This window comes from Cheilinus undulatus, linkage group 14, assembly GCF_018320785.1.
Source record: "Cheilinus undulatus linkage group 14, ASM1832078v1, whole genome shotgun sequence".
In the NCBI taxonomy this organism is placed as follows: Eukaryota; Metazoa; Chordata; class Actinopteri; order Labriformes; family Labridae; genus Cheilinus; species Cheilinus undulatus.
This window is the reverse complement of record NC_054878.1, coordinates 3,994,816-4,020,221: the sequence shown is the minus strand read 5'-3', so window position 1 is coordinate 4,020,221 and position 25,406 is coordinate 3,994,816. Positions and strand designations below refer to the sequence as shown.

General features: G+C 43.8%; 7 non-coding genes and 3 pseudogenes across 7 annotated transcripts; 6 read left to right on the top strand and 4 right to left on the bottom strand.

Annotated features, from left to right (window-relative positions):
• Nucleotides 1–4,943: 4,943 nt before the first annotated feature.
• On the bottom strand, nt 4,944–5,016 carry trnav-cac. Its single transcript has one exon. It is a non-coding gene; the product is annotated as a tRNA-Val (tRNA).
• Nucleotides 5,017–5,305: 289 nt separating this feature from the next.
• On the top strand, nt 5,306–5,377 carry trnad-guc. Its single transcript has one exon. It is a non-coding gene; the product is annotated as a tRNA-Asp (tRNA).
• Nucleotides 5,378–5,816: 439 nt separating this feature from the next.
• Nucleotides 5,817–5,925, top strand: LOC121522046 (annotated as a pseudogene).
• Nucleotides 5,926–6,248: 323 nt separating this feature from the next.
• Nucleotides 6,249–6,321, bottom strand: trnav-aac. The gene has a single exon. It is a non-coding gene; the product is annotated as a tRNA-Val (tRNA).
• A 5,841-nt stretch (nt 6,322–12,162) lies between these two features.
• trnav-cac lies at nt 12,163–12,235 on the bottom strand. Its single transcript has one exon. It is a non-coding gene; the product is annotated as a tRNA-Val (tRNA).
• A 289-nt stretch (nt 12,236–12,524) lies between these two features.
• On the top strand, nt 12,525–12,596 carry trnad-guc. Its single transcript has one exon. It is a non-coding gene; the product is annotated as a tRNA-Asp (tRNA).
• Nucleotides 12,597–12,722: 126 nt separating this feature from the next.
• On the top strand, nt 12,723–12,841 carry LOC121521985 (annotated as a pseudogene).
• A 188-nt stretch (nt 12,842–13,029) lies between these two features.
• On the top strand, nt 13,030–13,138 carry LOC121522039 (annotated as a pseudogene).
• Nucleotides 13,139–13,456: 318 nt separating this feature from the next.
• trnav-aac lies at nt 13,457–13,529 on the bottom strand. The gene has a single exon. It is a non-coding gene; the product is annotated as a tRNA-Val (tRNA).
• A 9,897-nt stretch (nt 13,530–23,426) lies between these two features.
• Nucleotides 23,427–23,499, top strand: trnav-cac. Its single transcript has one exon. It is a non-coding gene; the product is annotated as a tRNA-Val (tRNA).
• The last annotated feature ends 1,907 nt before the right edge of the window (nt 23,500–25,406 follow it).

The following is a 25,406-nucleotide window of genomic DNA, read 5'->3' as shown; positions in this document are numbered from 1 at the left end:
ATTGCAAAGTAGCCTGTTATAGGTAACGTGCATTCTTTGGTACGTCTCTTACCTGCTATATTAGGTTATTTTGTTATTGGTCATTCATTTTTCCCTTTTCTCTCTTGCTGACAATGTCCAGAAGCATATATCTTTGTTTCTTTTACTTTTTGTGCTTGATATTTATCCGATATTTGAAACCCTTCGCTGTAGTAGCTCAAACATTATCGGTGTGGAAACTTTGCTTTAGTTTATTTTTCAGAAGGACGTATTGATCATTTTGAATAAAATTTTATCTTTATTGCATTTTCATTTCAACACAATGTGCTTACAGATAAGCAAAATCTTTTGAATGAGATTATTGATCTCAATGTGTTTTTTCCCAGTTAAATAAATGTAAATAAATGTATCCAAACAATATGACCCCAACACATAGACACAGACGAGATCCATGTAATTATTTATTATTTATTATTATTCTTATCAATAAATAATGTGTTATTTGGGGATTGTAATTGCCTTTAATGTGTGTGTTTGAACAAATATCCTTGTCTGTGATTATTTTAAGCCTGATTCTAGCTATTGAAGTAATGAAGAATTGTATTTTATGTAGCTATCCAGCCATCTAGCATGTAATATCAAGTGTTGTTACACAATGATAAAAATCCAAGTCATTATAAACATGAATAACTGATTAATTAACTATTTAATCACACTTTTTAATACTATCTAATATGACTTGTATTTTATTGTGCACTGAACAGGATGAAGCAAACCGTAACCTTCTTTCCTGGAAAGAAGTCAGTGGCCTTTAGGAAGGGTCCATCAGGCCACCTACGCCAGGACCCATCTGAGGAGGCCATGAAAATAAAAAACAAGCCCTCTCTTCAGGATAAGTCCCCTCCTCAAAAACCAGATTTGGTGAAAACTAATGCTCTCACCTTGGTTTTCCAGCGAGGAGGGGATGTATCCGACCAGCTGGAGGTGATGGGGGAGTACATCCTCCAGTTTGGGAAGTACAAGGGCAAGTCCTATAAGTGGCTCCTGGAGAATGATGTGGGCTACATCATCTACCTCATCAATAAGGTAGATGAGGAGGAGCAAAGTGGGAGCTTTCACCCTCAAGGCCTCAGTAAAGCCAGCCTGTTGTCCTTCATTGAGTATGCAAAAAAATTCAAGGAGATTGAGGACCTCAGGTCGTACAACTTGGTTGGCTTTGGAGCCCAAGCCAAGGAGACCTGGAGGCAGATCTGGGAGAGCAGGGCTGATGGCTATGCTACCTTCATCTTAGGGAGAAGCTGCATCAAGAACAGTAAGATGTTCAACCTCCAGCAGTATCTCCTTAAGCAGCAGAGGACTGAGTCCAGCCAGACACCTCCAGCCTCCAGCCTCCAGCACAACGGCAGCCTCCACACCAACGCCAGGCCCACTTGGTTAGCTCACAGAAACAAGCAAATATTGATTCTGATATGTTCATTTAATGTTTCTAACTCAATTGATGTTGTTTGGACCTCTAGCTATGGAGGAGGATAAGGACCTTGAGGGTGAAATGTTAAATCTGTCCCCTTCTAAACTGGACCCTAGTCTACGTGAGTGAGGAATGCTTTCACATATTGCTTTACTTGCTCTTACTATACATGGTTGAAACTAATGACATTTCTGCATCTAGGATCAACAGCAGCAGTTCCCAGGGTCCTGGCTGCACCTCAAGCAACAGGTTTTTCTTCATCAGTGTGGAGGAAGGATTCTGTTGTCAACAGAATTCGACTTCCATTACTGTGTTCTTTCCATTGGTTTGTTATTTTGGCCGTGTTCCGGCATGTTCTGATGTGTGTGTTCTTTTGCCCTCCCACTAACCTAAGGAACTAACTTGTCGGCGATGACGGTAAGTGTTTTCTGTTTTTGCATGCGTTTTTTGACTGCTATTTGAGGATTTGGCATGCAAATGGTCATATTGTTGTAAAAATCAAGCTTAGATATTAACATGCCAAATCCTTGACCAGCCAGGTACTATGATTAAAACATTGTTATTGTGCTTTACCTGTTTTCATATTGTATAAGTGAAAGCATTAGTTTTGAAGCTTCCTATAAATAGCAGTTCACAATCTAACCAAAAAGGTTTTTTAGAGCCTCTAAATACAAATGGCAACATAGAAAACAGGTAATGCCAGATTGTTAGCTTAAATGCATTGCATTTGTGAAGAAAATATTAAAGAATTGTTCTTTACAGCTCGCAGGAGTAAACCAGCGGCAACTATTTCAGGACCTTCTCAGGTTGGGGATCATGCTGCAGCTGTTTCTTCTGTGAAGGGTAAACATATTGTTTTGCTTTTAATTTAAACAAGGACATCCAGATTAAAAAGACAATGAAAGTCACACTCTTTTCCTTTTGTTCACAAACTTACAGCAAAGGTCCCATTGCCAGTTCCTCCTCAGCTGCTTGCCATTGCTCCACAACTTGGAATTAAAGACCCCAGTGTGTTTGGACAGAGTATGATATAGTTCTTAAAAAATCCCAGTGCATCACTCATTATTAGCATGTCAATATTCCAACTATTTTAAACTAGACATTTTGTTTTTGTTCAGACAGACACATGTATAGATAGACGGATAGATTAATAGATACATGTCTATATATATATATATAACATCATAAAATCCTTTGTATAATGAGATGCTTTTGTTGACTTTTTTGCTATTTTTTTCTTAAGCACACAGAGAGCCAGTCTCAAACATTCCTCCAACTCAGCCTGAAGTGACAGCAGTTTCATTTCTTTCTGACAGTAAGTGTGTCAATTCTTTATTTTCTTTGAAAAACTCATAAGTTCACTTTTATTGCTACTGCTCAACTACCTTACCTGTTTGATCCTTAACTTGTAGATCCACCAACAGAGACCCCCCACACCCTGGAAGTTCAGGGGGATACTGGCCATGATGAAGGTATTAATTTCTTGGCACAAGTTAACCATAGCATCCATTAATGTATGACTGTCTTTCATTTAATGAAAGATAGTCGTATTGCTACATTATTTCTTTAAATGAAATTGTACTGTAATATTTGACGTAATTTGTGTTTTACAGCTCAGCCTTGTCCAGAGCCTCCTAGTCCACAGCCTAGAGTGTCCATACCAGCATCATCAGAGATTTTCCCCCCTGCAGAAGTGCAGGGGGATACTATCCATGATGAAGGTATTCATTTCTTTGGCACAGGTTAACCATAGCACATTCATTAAAGTACAACTAGCTTTCATTTTGTTCATTTTTTAAAATGAGAATGTACTGTTATATTTTATATACTTTGTGTGGACAGCTCAGCCGTGTCCAGTGCCTCCTGTCCCACAGCCTGGAGTGACTGTCCCAGCATATGATCAGGATGTCGAAAGGTGGAATTGTTCTCAACAGCAGAGAATATGGATGAAGGCAGAGATGGAAGCACTTGGCCTGTGGCCAGGGTCGCATCCAGTATATGAATATGCTCTCCCTGTGGCGTTATCCACCTCAGCCCGAGCTAGTAGATTCCATCCATGATTTGCCCTCACCCAAGTACTTCCAGCTCCATCCTTTCTTCATTTGGAAGCCAGAGCACAGTATCACGGAGAGGGCCCGAAATAACCAGGTGCTACCCTGTCTTCATGATTGTTTAAAACCACAGGTGGCTTCCTCGGGCGCTGGGAGGCCAAGGGTGATCATTGGCACCAGTGGCCAGTATTATCTTCTAGCCTCATGACTTATGTGCAAGGCTTGCAAGAAGAGCTGGCATGCTGATAAGCCCCAGTGGCTGGAGAAGCTGCCAAAGCGCCTCCAGAACATTGTCCCCGCTGTCCTCACTCACAAAAAGGTCATCTGCAGATCGGTGATGGATGAGGCGCAGTGGCAGATCAGCAGAGGACATGGCCAAGCAGCTGACAGAGGCACATCACTTGAAGTTTGAGAGAGCCCACCTGGCCTACCTAAACAGCATCCAGAACGTCAGAGATGCTGAGGCAGGAGTGTACGGCCAAAGGACCATCACTGGGCTCCTCAGACAGAGTGACACTCCTGCTCCATTTGGTGGGTACGCTGATTCTGACGGCTGGTGTGGAGTATCCGTCTCTGCTCACTACCTGGTCGACTGCCTGGTCAGTGAGTATAAGAGGCAGGAGCAGCTGCTCACTCTGCTGCTTCAAGGGACCTTTGGACAGGCACTCAGGTCAGATCACACCAGGAAGGTGGCAAGGAAGGTGGCGCTCTCATCTGGCACCATGTCTTCCTATGCCATCATGAATGAGAACTGGATGATCCTGAGCTGGGTGATGCTCCAGTCAGAATGCGATCAGTCACTTCATCCGATGTATGAGGGTCTGGCTGGTACTCTGCAGCTGGAGTGGAGAAGGCCAAATTCCAGTGGGTGGATGGGTATAAAGACTTTGTCATTCATAACGTTCTTTTTTTTTTTTAAATTTATTCACCATTTATTATTATTATCATTATTTATTATTTTATTCACCATCTTTGCTGAGTAAAACAGAACAAGGAACAAGGAGTTTTGTACAGCAGTGTAAAATAATTTTGCATGGAATGAAAGTACTTTTTATTTTTATAGGGACTGCTGTGCTGCCTTTAAGGTCCTGGACTCTAGGCCTCAGGAGCACCTCTCATGGGACAGCTGGAGGACAACAGAGGCTATTGTGACAGAGGCAACTTCAGGAAACCTGATTAACACTTGTGCATCCAGGAGCAAGTTTAACAAAGACATCACCATCAAGTTAGACTTGTTCCATTGCATGAGACGTTTCACCAGGGAGTGTGTCTCTGAGCATCATCCCCTATACAGCTCCTTTTGCCAGTTCCTGTCCAGCATTTGTTGTTGTGGACCAGAGTGAGCCCCAGTCCATGAAGCAAAAGCCAATCTCCATAAGCAGGTCATGTGATGGGTTGACAAAGTGCATGTAGAGTTTAGTGATGAAGTCCAAGAGAATAGATGGTGTTTCCGCCCGGTGTCGAACCGGGGACCTTTCGCGTGTGAGGCGAACGTGATAACCACTACACTACGGAAACTGGCTGTGTATTTGATGCACACTAGGGGCGTGAATCCATTCACATAGCACCCCAATGACCTTATCCTAACATTTGGAGACTTGAGACCTTAAACACTGGCTGCAACTCTGGTGACTGTTTGTGCTTCGTGGATTGTGCAGCAGGCGGTATTAGGCACTGGAGTTGCTGCTTGTAGTACATTGGATACCGTAGTTGGTCATGCTGGCCTCTGGATGTCTATGCATTGCTGCTACACTGAAACACAGTTATCTGGGGCTGGGCAGGCAAGGAGCAGTTTGGCTTGCGTGAGTCCTCGTTAGTATAGTGGACAGTATCTCCGCCTGTCACGCGGAAGACCGGGGTTCGATTCCCCGACGGGGAGACTTATGCTGTCTGTCAGCACCTAAGCCTGTACATGCCATCGCTGGGGCTCCAAGCTGGCTCTCATCTTGAGCTGGGATCACAGGCTGGCAGCTCTTGAAATGGTGCGTTTGTACACAGAGTTGCGGCTTACGGCCATACCACCCTGAGCACGTCTGATCTTGGAAGCTAAGCAGGGTTAGACCTGGTTAGTACTTGGATGGGAGACCGCCTGGTAATACCAAGCGCTATAAGCATTCTTCCCCCCAAATGTTCTTCTCGAAGAGGGTGCTGCTGCTTCAGCAGATTGCCAGTATTTTCTTGAGTGTGTCTCCTATGCCCGAACAGTGTGGTCTCCAACAAAACAGCCAAGTTGATAAATGTGTCGGGACGTGAGCCCCAACACATTTTCTGCAGAGGCCGGCAGCTCTTGAAATGGTGCGTTTGTACACAGAGTTGTGGCTTACGGCCATACCACCCTGAGCACGTCTGATCTTGGAAGCTAAGCAGGGTTAGACCTGGTTAGTACTTGGATGGGAGACCGCCTGGGAATACCAGGTGCTGTAAGCATTTTTCCCCCCAAATGTTCTTCTGGAAGAGGGTGCTGCTGCTTCAGCAGATTGCCAATATTTTCTTGAGTGTGTCTCCTATGCCCAAACAGTGTGGTCTCCAACAACACAACCAAGTTGATAAATGTATCGGGGCGTCAGCCGCAACACATTTTCTACAGAGGCCGGAAGCTCTTGAAATGGTGCATTTGTACACAGAGTTGTCTCTTGAAGCGGGTGCTGCTGGTCTAGTGCTTCAGTAGTGTTGGCTGTCTCTTGATTTTATCTAGTTGACCTTTAATGCCCTTTACCTAAGGACATGCCCCATTAAAAGGCTCAGCAGCTTGTTTCCGCCCGGTTTCGAACCGGGGACCTTTCGCGTGTTAGGCGAACGTGATGACCACTACACTACGGAAACACACAACAATGTTCACGTTGCCATGAAAGGGGTGTTTATGCTACTTTCTTAACCGATCTCTCTTCAAATGCTGGCCAACTGGCCTGTTTCCTACCTGCTAATGACTATTCACTAAGAATGACACCACTCCAAAGCCGAGACAGGCAATGCATGATTCTATACAAGTGAGGTAACAGTTTCCTTCAGGATGAAAACAAAAAAGATTGGGACAATAAGAAAAGGGCAAGAGAGGGAGGATCAAACAGAAAAAAAGATTAGAAATGGAGAGGTTGAGGGAAATCATTAATCTCTGACTATTGCTTTCACATGAAGCCCCAGTCCATGAAGCAAAAGCCAATCTCCATAAGCAGGTCATGTGATGGGTTGACAGAGTGCATGTAGAGTTCAGTCATGAAGTCCAAGAGCATAGATGGTGTTTCCGCCCGGTTTCGAACCGGGGACCTTTCGCGCGGGCACCGCGTATAGTAGTCCTTAACTCCCTTAACTTTTCCCATTCATTCTCTATGGTAGTTCTTACCACTACGGATGTAATATATTTCCGGCCACTATGGAGGTTTTGGGGGCGCTGTTTCACCCTTTTGGTACAGGTAAGGACCACAGTGATGTTAGAATGACAGCCAGAGAAACATTTGCAGCAGGACAGAGACCTCCGTTGTTTTGCCAGTTGAGTGATCGCCATTTTTGACAAGACACTTTCAAAAACGAATCGAACTAATCAAAGCGTAAGTCTGGCTTTTTTTTAAACTTAATTTATTAATATTACTTCACTAATATTACATGTTTTATTGAGTTATTAAGTTTTGATGACAAAAATGAGCAGGATCTGAGTTATTTTTGCTAACATTGCAAAGTAGCCTGTTATAGGTAACGTGCATTCTTTGGTACGTCTCTTACCTGCTATATTAGGTTATTTTGTTATTGGTCATTCATTTTTCCCTTTTCTCTCTTGCTGACAATGTCCAGAAGCATATATCTTTGTTTCTTTTACTTTTTTTACTTGAGATTTATACGATATTTGAAACCCTTCGTACTGTAGTAGCTCAAACATTATCGGTGTGGAAACTTTGCTTTAGTTTATTTTTTTCAGAAGGACGTATTGATCATTTTGAATAAAATTTTATCTTTATTGCATTTTTCATTTCAACACAATGTGCTTACAGATAAGCAAAATCTTTTGAATGAGATTATTGATCTCAATGTGTTTTTTCCCAGTTAAATAAATGTAAATAAATGTATCCAAACAATATGACCCCCAACACATAGACACAGACGAGATCCATGTAATTATTTATTATTTATTATTATTCTTATAAATAAATAATGTGTTATTTGGGGATTGTAATTGCCTTTAATGTGTGTGTTTGAACAAATATCCTTGTCTGTGATTATTTTAAGCCTGATTCTAGCTATTGAAGTAATGAAGAATTGTATTTTATGTAGCTATCCAGCCATCTAGCATGTAATATCAAGTGTTGTTACCCAATGATAAAAAATCCAAGTCATTATAAACATGAATAACTGATTAATTAACTATTTAATCACACTTTTTAATACTAAATAATATGACTTGTATTTTATTGTGCACTGAACAGGATGAAGCAAACCGTAACCTTCTTTCCTGGAAAGAAGTCAGTGGCCTTTAGGAAGGGTCCATCAGGCCACCTACGCCAGGACCCATCTGAGGAGGCCATGAAAATAAAAAACAAGCCCTCTCTTCAGGATAAGTCCCCTCCTCAAAAACCAGATTTGGTGAAAACTAATGCTCTCACCTTGGTTTTCCAGCGAGGAGGGGATGTATCCGACCAGCTGGAGGTGATGGGGGAGTACATCCTCCAGTTTGGGAAGTACAAGGGCAAGTCCTATAAGTGGCTCCTGGAGAATGATGTGGGCTACATCATCTACCTCATCAATAAGGTAGATGAGGAGGAGCAAAGTGGGAGCTTTCACCCTCAAGGCCTCAGTAAAGCCAGCCTGTTGTCCTTCATTGAGTATGCAAAAAAATTCAAGGAGATTGAGGACCTCAGGTCGTACCTCCTCTCTAGAAAGCCCGATCCACCCGTGGCATCAGAGGGGGACAACTTGGTTGGCTTTGGAGCCCAAGCCAAGGAGACCTGGAGGCAGATCTGGGAGAGCAGGGCTGATGGCTATGCTACCTTCATCTTAGGGAGAAGCTGCATCAAGAACAGTAAGATGTTCAACCTCCAGCAGTATCTCCTTAAGCAGCAGAGGACTGAGTCCAGCCAGACACCTCCAGCCTCCAGCCTCCAGCACAACGGCAGCCTCCACACCAACGCCAGGCCCACTTGGTTAGCTCACAGAAACAAGCAAATATTGATTCTGATATGTTCATTTAATGTTTCTAACTCAATTGATGTTGTTTGGACCTCTAGCTATGGAGGAGGATAAGGACCTTGAGGGTGAAATGTTAAATCTGTCCCCTTCTAAACTGGACCCTAGTCTACGTGAGTGAGGAATGCTTTCACATATTGCTTTACTTGCTCTTACTATACATGGTTGAAACTAATGACATTTCTGCATCTAGGATCAACAGCAGCAGTTCCCAGGGTCCTGGCTGCACCTCAAGCAACAGGTTTTTCTTCATCAGTGTGGAGGAAGGATTCTGTTGTCAACAGAATTCGACTTCCATTACTGTGTTCTTTCCATTGGTTTGTTATTTTGGCCGTGTTCCGGCATGTTCTGATGTGTGTGTTCTTTTGCCCTCCCACTAACCTAAGGAACTAACTTGTCGGCGATGACGGTAAGTGTTTTCTGTTTTTGCATGCGTTTTTTGACTGCTATTTGAGGATTTGGCATGCAAATGGTCATATTGTTGTAAAAATCAAGCTTAGATATTAACATGCCAAATCCTTGACCAGCCAGGTACTATGATTAAAACATTGTTATTGTGCTTTACCTGTTTTCATATTGTATAAGTGAAAGCATTAGTATTTGAAGCTTCCTATAAATAGCAGTTCACAATCTAACCAAAAAGGTTTTTTAGAGCCTCTAAATACAAATGGCAACATAGAAAACAGGTAATGCCAGATTGTTAGCTTAAATGCATTGCATTTGTGAAGAAAATATTAAAGAATTGTTCTTTACAGCTCGCAGGAGTAAACCAGCGGCAACTATTTCAGGACCTTCTCAGGTTGGGGATCATGCTGCAGCTGTTTCTTCTGTGAAGGGTAAACATATTGTTTTGCTTTTAATTTAAACAAGGACATCCAGATTAAAAAAAGACAATGAAAGTCACACTCTTTTCCTTTTGTTCACAAACTTACAGCAAAGGTCCCATTGCCAGTTCCTCCTCAGCTGCTTGCCATTGCTCCACAACTTGGAATTAAAGACCCCAGTGTGTTTGGACAGAGTATGATATAGTTCTTAAAAAATCCCAGTGCATCACTCATTATTAGCATGTCAATATTCCAACTATTTTAAACTAGACATTTTGTTTTTGTTCAGACAGACACATGTATAGATAGACGGATAGATTAATAGATACATGTCTATATATATATATATATAACATCATAAAATCCTTTGTATAATGAGATGCTTTTGTTGACATTTTTTGCTATTTTTTCTTAAGCACACAGAGAGCCAGTCTCAAACATTCCTCCAACTCAGCCTGAAGTGACAGCAGTTTCATTTCTTTCTGACAGTAAGTGTGTCAATTCTTTATTTTCTTTGAAAAACTCATAAGTTCACTTTTATTGCTACTGCTCAACTACCTTACCTGTTTGATCCTTAACTTGTAGATCCACCAACAGAGACCCCCCACACCCTGGAAGTTCAGGGGGATACTGGCCATGATGAAGGTATTAATTTCTTGGCACAAGTTAACCATAGCATCCATTAATGTATGACTGTCTTTCATTTAATGAAAGATAGTCGTATTACATTATTTCTTTAAATGAAATTGTACTGTAATATTTGACGTAATTTGTGTTTTACAGCTCAGCCTTGTCCAGAGCCTCCTAGTCCACAGCCTAGAGTGTCCATACCAGCATCATCAGAGATTTTCCCCTGCAGAAGTGCAGGGGATACTATCCATGATGAAGGTATTCATTTCTTTGGCACAGGTTAACCATAGCACATTCATTAAAGTACAACTAGCTTTCATTTTGTTCATTTTTTAAAATGAGAATGTACTGTTATATTTTATATACTTTGTGTGGACAGCTCAGCCGTGTCCAGTGCCTCCTGTCCCACAGCCTGGAGTGACTGTCCCAGCATATGATCAGGATGTCGAAAGGTGGAATTGTTCTCAACAGCAGAGAATATGGATGAAGGCAGAGATGGAAGCACTTGGCCTGTGGCCAGGGTCGCATCCAGTATATGAATATGCTCTCCCTGTGGCGTTATCCACCTCAGCCCGAGCTAGTAGATTCCATCCATGATTTGCCCTCACCCAAGTACTTCCAGCTCCATCCTTTCTTCATTTGGAAGCCAGAGCACAGTATCACGGAGAGGGTGCTACCCTGTCTTCATGATTGTTTAAAACCACAGGTGGCTTCCTCGGGCGCTGGGAGGCCAAGGGTGATCATTGGCACCAGTGGCCAGTATTATCTTCTAGCCTCATGACTTATGTGCAAGGCTTGCAAGAAGAGCTGGCATGCTGATAAGCCCCAGTGGCTGGAGAAGCTGCCAAAGCGCCTCCAGAACATTGTCCCCGCTGTCCTCACTCACAAAAAGGTCATCTGCAGATCGGTGATGGATGAGCTGAGGCGCAGTGGCAGATCAGCAGAGGACATGGCCAAGCAGCTGACAGAGGCACTTCACTTGAAGTTTGAGAGAGCCCACCTGGCCTACCTGCACAGCATCCAGAACGTCAGAGATGCTGAGGCAGGAGTGTACGGCCAAAGGACCATCACTGGGCTCCTCAGACAGAGTGACACTCCTGCTCCATTTGGTGGGTACACTGATTCTGACGGCTGGTGTGGAGTATCCGTCTCTGCTCACTACCTGGTCGACTGCCTGGTCAGTGAGTATAAGAGGCAGGAGCAGCTGCTCACTCTGCTGCTTCAAGGGACCTTTGGACAGGCACTCAGGTCAGATCACACCAGGAAGGTGGCAAGGAAGGTGGCGCTCTCATCTGGCACCATGTCTTCCTATGCCATCATGAACGAGAACTGGATGATCCTGAGCTGGGTGATGCTCCAGTCAGAATGCGATCAGTCACTTCATCCGATGTATGAGGGTCTGGCTGGACGGTACTCTGCAGCTGGAGTGGAGAAGGCCAAATTCCAGTGGGTGGATGGGTATAAAGACTTTGTCATTCATAACGTTCTTTTTTTTTTTTAAATTTATTCACCATTTATTATTATTATCATTATTTATTATTTTATTCACCATCTTTGCTGAGTAAAACAGAACAAGGAACAAGGAACAAGGAGTTTTGTACAGCAGTGTAAAATAATTTTGCATGGAATGAAAGTACTTTTTATTTTTATAGGGACTGCTGTGCTGCCTTTAAGGTCCTGGACTCTAGGCCTCAGGAGCACCTCTCATGGGACAGCTGGAGGACAACAGAGGCTATTGTGACAGAGGCAACTTCAGGAAACCTGATTAACACTTGTGCATCCAGGAGCAAGTTTAACAAAGACATCACCATCAAGTTAGACTTGTTCCATTGCATGAGACGTTTCACCAGGGAGTGTGTCTCTGAGCATCATCCCCTATACAGCTCCTTTTGCCAGTTCCTGTCCGCAGCATTTGTTGTTGTGGACCAGAGTGAGAGCCCCAGTCCATGAAGCAAAAGCCAATCTCCATAAGCAGGTCATGTGATGGGTTGACAAAGTGCATGTAGAGTTTAGTGATGAAGTCCAAGAGAATAGATGGTGTTTCCGCCCGGTGTCGAACCGGGGACCTTTCGCGTGTGAGGCGAACGTGATAACCACTACACTACGGAAACTGGCTGTGTATTTGATGCACACTAGGGGCGTGAATCCATTCACATAGCACCCCAATGACCTTATCCTAACATTTGGAGACTTGAGACCTTAAACACTGGCTGCAACTCTGGTGACTGTTTGTGCTTCGTGGATTGTGCAGCAGGCGGTATTAGGCACTGGAGTTGCTGCTTGTAGTACATTGGATACCGTAGTTGGTCATGCTGGCCTCTGGATGTCTATGCATTGCTGCTACACTGAAACACAGTTATCTGGGGCTGGGCAGGCAACGAGCAGTTTGGCTTGCGTGAGTCCTCGTTAGTATAGTGGACAGTATCTCCGCCTGTCACGCGGAAGACCGGGGTTCGATTCCCCGACGGGGAGACTTATGCTGTCTGTCAGCACCTAAGCCTGTACATGCCATCGCTGGGGCTCCAAGCTGGCTCTCATCTTGAGCTGGGATCACAGGCTGGCAGCTCTTGAAATGGTGCGTTTGTACACAGAGTTGCGGCTTACGGCCATACCACCCTGAGCACGCCCGATCTCATCTGATCTCAGAAGCTAAGCAGGGTTGGGCCTGGTTAGTACTTGGATGGGAGACCGCCTGGTAATACCAAGCCCCCCAAATGTTCTTCTAGAAGAGGGTGCTGCTGCTTCAGCAGATTGCCAGTATTTTCTTGAGTGTGTCTCCTATGCCCAAACAGTGTGGTCCCCAACAAAACAGCCAAGTTGATAAATGTGTCGGGGTGTCAGCCACAACACATTTTGTGCAGAGGCTGGCAGCTCTTGAAATGGTGCGTTTGTACGGCAACTTGTGGCTTACGGCCATACCACCCTGAGCACGTCTGATCTCGGAAGCTAAGCAGGGTTAGACCTGGTTAGTACTTGGATGGGAGACCGCCTGGGAATACCAGGTGCTGTAAGCATTTTTCCCCCCAAATGTTCTTCTGGAAGAGGGTGCTGCTGCTTCAGCAGATTGCCAATATTTTCTTGAGTGTGTCTCCTATGCCCAAACAGTGTGGTCTCCAACAATACAACCAAGTTGATAAATGTATCAAGCGTCAGCCGCCATTTTCTACAGAGGCCGGAAGCTCTTGAAATGGTGCATTTGTACACAGAGTTGTCTCTTGAAGAGGGTGCTGCTGGTCTAGTGCTTCAGTAGTGTTGGCTGTCTCTTGATTTTATCTAGTTGACCTTTAATGCCCTTTACCTAAGGACATGCCCCATTAAAAGGCTCAGCAGCTTGTTTCCGCCCGGTTTCGAACCGGGGACCTTTCGCGTGTTAGGCGAACGTGATGACCACTACACTACGGAAACACACAACAATGTTCACGTTGCCATGAAAGGGGTGTTTTAGCTACTTTCTTAACCGATCTCTCTTCAAATGCTGGCCAACTGGCCTGTTTCCTACCTGCTAATGACTATTCACTAAGAATGACACCACTCCAAAGCCGAGACAGGCAATGCATGATTCTATACAAGTGAGGTAACAGTTTCCTTCAGGATGAAAACAAAAAAGATTGGGACAATAAGAAAAGGGCAAGAGAGGGAGGATCAAACAGAAAAAAAGATTAGAAATGGAGAGGTTGAGGGAAATCATTCATCTCTGACTATTGCTTTCACATGAAGCCCCAGTCCATGAAGCAAAAGCCAATCTCCATAAGCAGGTCATGTGATGGGTTGACAGAGTGCATGTAGAGTTCAGTCATGAAGTCCAAGAGCATAGATGGTGTTTCCGCCCGGTTTCGAACCGGGGACCTTTCGCGCGGGCACCGCGTATAGTAGTCCTTAACTCCCTTAACTTTTCCCATTCATTCTCTATGGTAGTTCTTACCACTACGGATGTAATATATTTCCGGCCACTATGGAGGTTTTGGGGGCGCTGTTTCACCCTTTTGGTACAGGTAAGGACCACAGTGATGTTAGAATGACAGCCAGAGAAACATTTGCAGCAGGACAGAGACCTCCGTTGTTTTGCCAGTTGAGTGATCGCCATTTTTGACAAGACACTTTCAAAAACGAATCGAACTAATCAAACGTAAGTCTGGCTTTTTTTTAAACTTAATTTATTAATATTACTTCACTAATATTACATGTTTTATTGAGTTATTAAGTTTTGATGACAAAAATGAGCAGGATCTGAGTTATTTTTGCTAATATTGCAAAGTAGCCTGTTATAGGTAACGTGCATTCTTTGGTACGTCTCTTACCTGCTATATTAGGTTATTTTGTTATTGGTCATTCATTTTTCCCTTTTCTCTCTTGCTGACAATGTCCAGAAGCATATATCTTTGTTTCTTTTACTTTTTTTACTTGAGATTTATACGATATTTGAAACCCTTCGTACTGTAGTAGCTCAGACATTATCGGTGTGGAAACACTGCTTTAGTTTATTTTTTTCAGAAGGACGTATTGATCATTTTGAATAAAATTTTATCTTTATTGCATTTTTCATTTCAACACAATGTGCTTACAGATAAGCAAAATCTTTTGAATGAGATTATTGATCTCAATGTGTTTTTTCCTAGTTAAATAAATGTAAATAAATGTATCCAAACAATATGACCCCCAACACATACACACAGACGAGATCCATGTAATTATTTATTATTATTCTTATAAATAAATAATGTGTTATTTGGGGATTGTAATTGCCTTTAATGTGTGTGTTTGAACAAATATCCTTGTCTGTGATTATTTTAAGCCTGATTCTAGCTATTGAAGTAATGAAGAATTGTATTTTATGTAGCTATCCAGCCATCTAGCATGTAATATCAAGTGTTGTTACCCAATGATAAAAAATCCAAGTCATTATAAACATGAATAACTGATTAATTAACTATTTAATCACACTTTTTAATACTAAATAATATGACTTGTATTTTATTGTGCACTGAACAGGATGAAGCAAACCGTAACCTTCTTTCCTGGAAAGAAGTCAGTGGCCTTTAGGAAGGGTCCATCAGGCCACCTACGCCAGGACCCATCTGAGGAGGCCATGAAAATAAAAAAACAAGCCCTCTCTTCAGGATAAGTCCCCTCCTCAAAAACCAGATTTGGTGAAAACTAATGCTCTCACCTTGGTTTTCCAGCGAGGAGGGGATGTATCCGACCAGCTGGAGGTGATGGGGGAGTACATCCTCCAGTTTGGGAAGTACAAGGGCAAGTCCTATAAGTGGCTCCTGGAGAATGATGTGGGCTACATCATCTACCTCATCAATAAGGTAGATGAGGAGGAGCAAAGTGGGAGCTTTCACCCTCAAGGCCTCAGTAAAGCCAGCCTGTTGTCCTTCATTGAGTATGCAAAAAAATTCAAGGAGATTGAGGACCTCAGGTCGTACCTCCTCTCTAGAAAGCCCGATCCACCTGTGGCATCAGAGGGGGACAACTTGGTTGGCTTTGGAGCCCGAGCCAAGGAGACCTGGAGGCAGATCTGGGACAGCAGGGCTGATGGCTATGCTACCTTCATCTTAGGGAGAAGCTGCATCAAGAACAGTAAGATGTTCAACCTCCAGCAGTATCTCCTTAAGCAGCAGAGGACTGAGTCCAGCCAGACACCTCCAGCCTCCAGCCACCAGCACAACGGCAGCCTCCACACCAACGCCAGGCCCACTTGGTTAGCTCACAGAAACAAGCAAATATTGATTCTGATATGTTCATTTAATGTTTCTAACTCAATTGATGTTGTCTGGACCTCTAGCTATGGAGGAGGATAAGGACCTTGAGGGTGAAATGTTAAAGCTGTCCCCTTCTAAACTGGACCCTAGTCTACGTGAGTGAGGAATGCTTTCACATATTGCTTTACTTGCTCTTACTATACATGGTTGAAACTAATGACATTTCTGCATCTAGGATCAACAGCAGCAGTTCCCAGGGTCCTGGCTGCACCTCAAGCAACAGGTTTTTCTTCATCAGTGTGGAGGAAGGATTCTGTTGTCAACAGAATTCGACTTCCATTACTGTGTTCTTTCCATTGGTTTGTTATTTTGGCCGTGTTCCGGCATGTTCTGATGTGTGTGTTCTTTTGCCCTCCCACTAACCTAAGGAACTAACTTGTCGGCGATGACGGTAAGTGTTTTCTGTTTTTGCATGCGTTTTTTGACTGCTATTTGAGGATTTGGCATGCAAATGGTCATATTGTTGTAAAAATCAAGCTTAGATATTAACATGCCAAATCCTTGACCAGCCAGGTACTATGATTAAAACATTGTTATTGTGATTTACCTGTTTTCATATTGTATAAGTTAAAGCATTAGTTTTTGAAGCTTCCTATAAATAGCAGTTCACAATCTAACCAAAAAGGTTTTTTAGAGCCTCTAAATACAAATGGCAACATAGAAAACAGGTAATGCCAGATTGTTAGCTTAGATGCATTGCATTTGTGAAGAAAATATTAAAGAATTGTTCTTTACAGCTCGCAGGAGTAAACCAGCGGCAACTATTTCAGGACCTTCTCAGGTTGGGGATCATGCTGCAGCTGTTTCTTCTGTGAAGGGTAAACATATGGTTTTGCTTTTAATTCAAACAAGGACATCCAGATTAAAAAAAGACAATGAAAGTCACACTCTTTTCCTTTTGTTAACAAACTTACAGCAAAGGTCCCATTGCCAGTTCCTCCTCAGCTGCTTGCCATTGCTCCACAACTTGGAATTAAAGACCCCAGTGTGTTTGGACAGAGTATGATATAGTTCTTAAAAAATCCCAGTGCATCACTCATTATTAGCATGTCAATATTCCAACTATTTTAAACTAGACATTTTGTTTTTGTTCAGACAGACACATGTATAGATAGACGGATAGATTAATAGATACATGTCTACATATATATATATCATAAAATCCTTTGTATAATGAGATGCTTTTGTTGACATTTTTTGCTATTTTTTTCTTAAGCTTGGGGGGGAAAAATGCTTACAGCACCTGGTATTCCCAGGCGGTCTCCCATCCAAGTACTAACCAGGTCTCAAACATTCCTCCAACTCAGCCTGAAGTGACAGCAGTTTCATTTCTTTCTGACAGTAAGTGTGTCAATTCTTTATTTTCTTTGCAAAACTCATAAGTTCACTTTTATTGCTACTGCTCAACTACCTTACCTGTTTGGTCCTTAACTTGTGGATCCACCAACAGAGACCCCCCACACCCTGGAAGTTCAGGGGGATACTGGCCATGATGAAGGTATTAATTTCTTGGCACAAGTTAACCATAGCATCCATTAATGTATGACTGTCTTTCATTTAATGAAAGATAGTCGTATTGCTACATTATTTCTTTAAATGAAATTGTACTGTAATATTTGACGTAATTTGTGTTTTACAGCTCAGCCTTGTCCAGAGCCTCCTAGTCCACAGCCTAGAGTGTCCATACCAGCATCATCAGAGATTTTCCCCCCTGCAGAAGTGCAGGGGGATACTATCCATGATGAAGGTATTCATTTCTTTGGCACAGGTTAACCATAGCACATTCATTAAAGTACAACTAGCTTTCATTTTGTTCATTTTTTAAAATGAGAATGTACTGTTATATTTTATATACTTTGTGTGGACAGCTCAGCCGTGTCCAGTGCCTCCTGTCCCACAGCCTGGAGTGACTGTCCCAGCATATGATCAGGATGTCGAAAGGTGGAATTGTTCTCAACAGCAGAGAATATGGATGAAGGCAGAGATGGAAGCACTTGGCCTGTGGCCAGGGTCGCATCCAGTATATGAATATGCTCTCCCTGTGGCGTTATCCACCTCAGCCCGAGCTAGTAGATTCCATCCATGATTTGCCCTCACCCAAGTACTTCCAGCTCCATCCTTTCTTCATTTGGAAGCCAGAGCACAGAATCATGGAGAGGGCCCGAAATAACCAGGTGCTACCCTGTCTTCATGATTGTTTAAAACCACAGGTGGCTTCCTCTGGCGTTGGGAGGCCAAGGGTGATCATTGGCACCAGTGGCCAGTATTATCTTCTAGCCTCACGACTTATGTGTAAGGCTTGCAAGAAGAGCTGGCATGCTGATAAGCCCCAGTGGCTGGAGAAGCTGCCAAAGCGCCTCCAGAACATTGTCCCTGCTGTCCTCACTCACAAAAAGGCCATCTGCAGATCGGTGATGGATGAGCTGAGGCGCAGTGGCAGATCAGCAGAGGACATGGCCAAGCAGCTGACAGAGGCACTTCACTTGAAGTTTGAGAGAGCCCACCTGGCCTACCTGCACAGCATCCAGAACGTCAGAGATGCTGAGGCAGGAGTGTACGGCCAAAGGACCATCACTGGGCTCCTCAGACAGAGTGACACTCCTGCTCCATTTGGTGGGTACGCTGATTCTGACGGCTGGTGTGGAGTATCCGTCTCTGCTCACTACCTGGTCGACTGCCTGGTCAGTGAGTATAAGAGGCAGGAGCAGCTGCTCACTCTGCTGCTTCAAGGGACCTTTGGACAGGCACTCAGGTCAGATCACACCAGGAAGGTGGCAAGGAAGGTGGCGCTCTCATCTGGCACCATGTCTTCCTATGCCATCATGAACGAGAACTGGATGATCCTGAGCTGGGTGATGCTCCAGTCAGAATGCGATCAGTCACTTCATCCGATGTATGAGGGTCTGGCTGGACGGTACTCTGCAGCTGGAGTGGAGAAGGCCAAATTCCAGTGGGTGGATGGGTATAAAGACTTTGTCATTCATAACGTTCTTTTTTTTTTTAAAATTTAGTCAACATTTATTATTATTATCATTATTTATTATTTTATTCACCATCTTTGCTGAGTAAAACAGAACAAGGAACAAGGAACAAGGAGTTTTGTACAGCAGTGTAAAATAATTTTGCATGGAATGAAAGTACTTTTTATTTTTATAGGGACTGCTGTGCTGCCTTTAAGGTCCTGGACTCTAGGCCTCAGGAGCACCTCTCATGGGACAGCTGGAGGACAACAGAGGCTATTGTGACAGAGGCAACTTCAGGAAACCTGATTAACACTTGTGCATCCAGGAGCAAGTTTAACAAAGACATCACCATCAAGTTAGACTTGTTCCATTGCATGAGACGTTTCACCAGGGAGTGTGTCTCTGAGCATCATCCCCTATACAGCTCCTTTTGCCAGTTCCTGTCCGCAGCATTTGTTGTTGTGGACCAGAGTGATCTCCAGCGGCTCAAAGATGCATACACCTTCTGTGGAATCTCTCCTGCTAATCCAACCAAGCAGCATATCAGAGATCACTGCAGGACAAAGGTGCCACAACCCAGAGAGCTGCTACAGAGGGTTGAGGATGTCATGCATCACTTTCATCTGGCCGGGGATCCTGATGGTGTGCTTCTCTTCAAAGCCTCCATGCTGAAGGTGTGGAGGATCCAGCGTGTCCACATCCTGAGAGGCTGCCTCAGTGACCCAGCAGTCGGGAAGGATCCTCTACAGGTATGGTGGCACCTTGCAACTTAACTACGTCAAAGGTGAAGGAGCTGCTGTACCTGTGTGGATCCCTGTAAGAGGCACTTCACAGCAGGAGGGGTTCCATTTCCATCAGGCTCAGTGGGTCACAGGCAGCCGGGTGTCCTGTGAGCTCTTTCAAGCCCAGGCGATGACTGGAGTGGTGCGCTGGAACTTCCAGAGACTGGTAGATCTAAAACTGCCCGGTGTGGAGCTGCCAGCTGTGTTTGACCCTCTGTTGATTTTCCAGCTGAACACAGTGTCTGCACAGGTGACAGGGAGGGCCAAATACCCTGCCCTGCAGGTATCTAACAGGGACACAGGGGAGAGGTTTGGGCTGCAGTATGTGGAGCCAGGCTGCCGTCCTGTTGTCCTGAACTTTCAAGTTGGTAAAGAACAGCCTGAAATCTCAGCTCCCGTTGCCGTGGAGACACAGTAGCAGCCCAGTGTCCAGGATGAGGAACACCCTGTTCTTGCTACTGGAGCAAGCACAGGCTTTGAGGTAATTTAGATTAATACTCACTGTAAGATATCAACTCATGAACATGCTGCTTTACTAATCTCCTTATCTAATTTCTCAATTCAGGAAACAATTGAGACCATGCTGGAGGACCAGGGGGCTATGCCGATCCTGTCCCAGGCCCTTCCTTCACCCACATCTCCCACTGCCAAAAGAGAAACACAGACTTGCACGGATACAGGTCATTCAGACTACTCGTCTACTATCCCCCACACACAGGCTTCATGGTTTTAAACAGACATTTACCTTTTGGCTTAACTTGATTTAATGAGTATTATAAAATTCTTTTCATTAACAGCGATTATTATTGAACAGCTGTATCAAAAACATAAGACCCAAGGAAAATCCTTTTTATCAAAAATTAAGCACATTAAAGTACTGATTTCTTAAAACAATCCACTGTTCACTGAAAAGATCATGACCTTAAACCCTCGTTGAAATGTGTATTTTAAATATGGTATTAATTATTGCTTTGTATTAAAGACTGTCCTTTATGTTTTCAGACCTGCCAAGGGTTGCCCTCCTCCCTGTGCCCTCTTCTCCCCGGGCTGCCCGCACTGGTCCAGTTAAAACTGGAGGCCTGGTTCAGGTCCTGGACCACAGCAGATGGCCAGAGCCCATGAGAGCTGCCATTGATGACCTTTAATTAAGCATCATGGTGCTAAGGATTCACTGAAGCGAGTGGACAAAGACTATGCTGCTTTGGTGCTCAGGTCATGCACAGACCCCAACAGCCTTCTCCATCCGACCACACGCCAGCATATCTCCAGATATGTGAAACATCTGGCAAAACGGCAGAACACCAGCTCCTCCCTCAACACCAGCCCAGCCAAAGTTTTAGAGACACAGCAGCTTTGGCAGAGTTTGACCACAGGCAGCCAGACAGTCAGTGTGCCTGTCACAACCCTTCCTCCAGCTGTGGTCAACCCTCCACCTGTGACTCCCCCCCAGGATGAGTCAATGACCCGGGCCACAGTAGAGAAGATTGTGACAGAGATCATGGAGAAACAGCAGCAACACCAGCAACAACAGCAGCAGCAACAACAGCAACAACAGCAACAGCAGCAACAACAACAGCAACAGCAGCAGGCAAAGAAGACTACAAGGAACTGTTTGGCTTGTGGTCAGCCAAAATCCAGATATCTTGGAGATGGTTCGTCTGTTCATTTCTTTTACCAGTCCACAGATGTGAAGTACTTTTACTGCTCCACAAAGGTCTTTCAGACCTACCAGAATGAAGGCCTGAACAACCCCAGGATGCCTTTTGAGGATTTTGCGGCTTCTCCTTTTTTTGAGCGGGAGCTGGAGGCTGCGAAAAAGAGGGGGTTGGAATGGAGAAGGGTGGCAGAGGAGAGGGCAAAGAGGAAGTCTGCAGTGCAGGTGCCAACTGGTCGTTTGTGCCGGTTCTGTCACCTGCCTCTAAAGCAGGGTCCAGACAGCCCTCATATTCATACATACTTCCCAGGGGTGCCAGGGAAGTACATCTACTGTCCCTCCCGAGTGTTCTCTTTATACAAGGAACAGGGCATGGTCAAGGAGATGACCTGGGGGGAATTTCAGCAGTCTACCTTCTATGACACTGAAAGAGACAGATGGGCTGCCGAAAAGAGAAAGTGACTGTTTTTGCATGTATGTATATAGATTTAAACCAAAGTTTTACTGTGTATTTTTCTGACTGTTCATTTGTTGTGTATATCATGTTTGATTTGAAGACAGAAAGATTCAGAATCCAGCAGTGTTTTAGCAACACATCTTTATTTCATGTTGTGTTATAAAAGATGAAAATCAGTTTTAAAACACACATAAAAAGAGCATAACTGTACAACAGTTGTCAGACGGCAGCATACAGGATTAAAAATGTGCATTAACAGCGTTCAGTCTTTGCCAGAGTGGGATAAACAGTCCTCGGTCAGTCCTTGGTTTTCCTTTGGTTGTCTTCTACCTTTGTCCTGAGGGAAGGGGGCAGAGGGGGTCAAGCAGCAACCGTGTGGGGTCATTTTCATCCCAGATACAGCCAAAAAAAGAACAGAAAAAGGGTTGTTTTGAAAAACAAATAAAAATTGCATATGTTGCCAAATACAGTACTTCATAATATTTTTTTCAACTACACTTTTTTAGCTTTCTGTGTGGACTTATCATTTTAAATCATTTGTGTGTGCTGAAATATTTTGAACCCTTACTGTTTCACTGTCTTTATTTGATATTGACATTAAAAAGTATCTCACTAAATCCATTCATGGACTGTATTTTAAGTCATTTTTCTATTTGATTTAAATTTTAAACATTTTAATATTATATTTTTAAAAATATAATACAGACAGTTAAATACTGACCAAGGTCATTTATCTGCATTAATTAGGTCATTTACATTGTGTATTTCATCTCACTGATTAATAATGAAATACATTATTTTAATTGGGTTTTTAATGTTGAACTTTTACACACTTTGTGATACTTTAAGTGTGTGACTCTTGTCTAAGGAACAGAAATATAACTGTGGTAATGAAAAATGTTAACTAACTACTCCATTGCATGTAAGTGCTGGGGAATTATAATTTTTCTCAATCTATCTTTAAGGGATATTTAAAGTACATTTAATCATATCTAAGGGATCATATGATTCCTTTAATCTTTGATATACATTTTGGTAAACAGTGTATCATTTAGTGCCGTGTTTGTTATCATAATTAACATATTAACTTTGATGAATAGCGTTATTGTCATCATAGTATTGTTTTTTTCATCTCACCCTACGAGATCAAAAACAAATCCCAACATGAGTGGACGCATTTCTCTTCAAATGTTGCAGAGTAACCGTTTTGTATCGTGCATGCAATTCAGCAAATCTTCCTGGCGCAAGCATGAGGAATTATTTCTGGTGAGACCTGGACTCGAACCCGCGGTTGTCAGAAAAGTATGCTCTTTCCTGATTTCGTCTTCTTCGGCTATCCGCGGCTGGCCTCCGTGTGACAGGCGGAGATACTGTCCACTATACTAACGAGGACTCATGTAGGCCGTATTGCTTGTTGCCCGCCCAGCCCCAGATAACTGTGTTTCAGTTTAGCAGCAATGCATAGACATCCAGAGGCCAGCATGACCAACTACGGTATCCAATGTACTACAAGCAGCAACTCCAGTGCCTAATACCGCCTGCTGCACAATCCACGAAGCACAAACAGTCACCAGAGTTGCAGCCAGTGTTTAAGGTCTCAAGTCTCCAAATGTTAGGATAAGGTCATTGGGGTGCTATGTGAATGGATTCACGCCCCTAGTGTGCATCAAATACACAGCCAGTTTCCGTAGTGTAGTGGTTATCACGTTCGCCTCACACGCGAAAGGTCCCCGGTTCGACACCGGGCGGAAACACCATCTATTCTCTTGGACTTCATGACTAAACTCTACATGCACTTTGTCAACCCATCACATGACCTGCTTATGGAGATTGGCTTTTGCTTCATGGACTGGGGCTCTCACTCTGGTCCACAACAACAAATGCTGCGGACAGGAACTGGCAAAAGGAGCTGTATAGGGGATGATGCTCAGAGACACACTCCCTGGTGAAACGTCTCATGCAATGGAACAAGTCTAACTTGATGGTGATGTCTTTGTTAAACTTGCTCCTGGATGCACAAGTGTTAATCAGGTTTCCTGAAGTTGCCTCTGTCACAATAGCCTCTGTTGTCCTCCAGCTGTCCCATGAGAGGTGCTCCTGAGGCCTAGAGTCCAGGACCTTAAAGGCAGCACAGCAGTCCCTATAAAAATAAAAAGTACTTTCATTCCATGCAAAATTATTTTACACTGCTGTAAAAGTCCAATGTATTGCATTTACAAAACTCCTTGTTCTGTTTTACTCAGCAAAGATGGTGAATAAAATAATAAATAATGATAATAATAATAAATGTTGAATAAATTAAAAAAAAAAAAAGAACGTTATGAATGACAAAGTCTTTATACCCATCCACCCACTGGAATTTGGCCTTCTCCACTCCAGCTGCAGAGTACCGTCCAGCCAGACCCTCATACATCGGATGAAGTGACTGATCGCATTCTGACTGGAGCATCACCCAGCTCAGGATCATCCAGTTCTCGTTCATGATGGCATAGGAAGACATGGTGCCAGATGAGAGCGCCACCTTCCTTGCCACCTTCCTGGTGTGATCTGACCTGAGTGCCTGTCCAAAGGTCCCTTGAAGCAGCAGAGTGAGCAGCTGCTCCTGCCTCTTATACTCACTGACCAGGCAGTCGACCAGGTAGTGAGCAGAGACGGATACTCCACACCAGCCGTCAGAATCAGCGTACCCACCAAATGGAGCAGGAGTGTCACTCTGTCTGAGGAGCCCAGTGATGGTCCTTTGGCCGTACACTCCTGCCTCAGCATCTCTGACGTTCTGGATGCTGTGCAGGTAGGCCAGGTGGGCTCTCTCAAACTTCAAGTGAAGTGCCTCTGTCAGCTGCTTGGCCATGTCCTCTGCTGATCTGCCACTGCGCCTCAGCTCATCCATCACCGATCTGCAGATGACCTTTTTGTGAGTGAGGACAGCAGGGACAATGTTCTGGAGGCGCTTTGGCAGCTTCTCCAGCCACTGGGGCTTATCAGCATGCCAGCTCTTCTTGCAAGCCTTGCACATAAGTCATGAGGCTAGAAGATAATACTGGCCACTGGTGCCAATGATCACCCTTGGCCTCCCAGCGCCCGAGGAAGCCACCTGTGGTTTTAAACAATCATGAAGACAGGGTAGCACCTGGTTATTTCGGGCCCTCTCCGTGATACTGTGCTCTGGCTTCCAAATGAAGAAAGGATGGAGCTGGAAGTACTTGGGTGAGGGCAAATCATGGATGGAATCTACTAGCTCGGGCTGAGGTGGATAACGCCACAGGGAGAGCATATTCATATACTGGATGCGACCCTGGCCACAGGCCAAGTGCTTCCATCTCTGCCTTCATCCATATTCTCTGCTGTTGAGAACAATTCCACCTTTCGACATCCTGATCATATGCTGGGACAGTCACTCCAGGCTGTGGGACAGGAGGCACTGGACACGGCTGAGCTGTCCACACAAAGTATATAAAATATAACAGTACATTCTCATTTTAAAAAATGAACAAAATGAAAGCTAGTTGTACTTTAATGAATGTGCTATGGTTAACCTGTGCCAAAGAAATGAATACCTTCATCATGGATAGTATCCCCCTGCACTTCTGCAGGGGGGAAAATCTCTGATGATGCTGGTATGGACACTCTAGGCTGTGGGATAGGAGGCTCTGGACAAGGC